This window comes from Oryzias melastigma, linkage group LG14 (assembly GCF_002922805.2).
Source record: "Oryzias melastigma strain HK-1 linkage group LG14, ASM292280v2, whole genome shotgun sequence".
NCBI classification, from domain to species: domain Eukaryota; kingdom Metazoa; phylum Chordata; class Actinopteri; order Beloniformes; family Adrianichthyidae; genus Oryzias; species Oryzias melastigma.
Window position 1 is genome coordinate 5,342,316 of NC_050525.1, and position 761 is coordinate 5,343,076.

At 32.6% G+C, this 761-nt stretch overlaps 1 protein-coding gene across 3 annotated transcripts in view; it reads left to right on the plus strand.

The window, feature by feature from the left end:
* usp25 (ubiquitin specific peptidase 25) overlaps positions 1–761 on the plus strand; it is a 36,538-nt gene that overhangs the window by 19,922 nt on the left and 15,855 nt on the right. The gene's annotated exons all lie outside the window — the stretch shown is intronic.

Genomic DNA, 761 nt, shown 5'->3' on the forward strand with positions numbered 1-761 from the left:
CTGCAATAATTCTATAGAACTCAATAACCATCCTGTGCAGAACCATGTCTGAAACAGAACAGATCATAAAGAAACCAGATTTAATCCTCAAAGCTGAGACTCTTTTGTCTTATTGTGAATAAAAGTCTTTATTTGTTGGTTTTGTACACTTGTATTTTGGATTGTGGTTGCAGAGTTTTGTGTTCACTTCAAATGTGTTTAAAAGGAAAAAAACATTTAACATATAAAGAGTTAAAAACTGAATAATTAATGATTAGTCCTTTTTTTATTTTGTACATTTTATCTGGAAGGGATAAATAACAGCATATATAATATACACTTTATACGAATAAAAACATATCTACATTAGTTATGGATTTTGTCTTTACTTTATCTGAAAATTTGGATGTATTCTAAAAAAAGAAGAAAGGAAAGAAAAATTAATAAAGAAGATTATTTTGAAGTTTTAAAGATAATAAAGGTACAATATTTTGAATTAAAGATATGCATTTAACTTTAGCAAATTGACTAATGATACCAATGATATTTGCAGCAGAAAATGGTAAGTACTTCATGGGGGGGGCGTGAGAGAAAATCATTGAGAATCTGTGGTTCACACTAATCGTTGAGCGCTGCGGTCCCCCGCGGAAGGCTTCACCGTGCAGCGGATCGTTTTGGCGTCTGGTCTATTTTGTGCGAGAGCGGCGAGCGATCCGCGTCAATTCTGGCAGGAAGTTACATCAAGATACAAGAGAAAATCTGGTTTATTTTTAAAATATAAC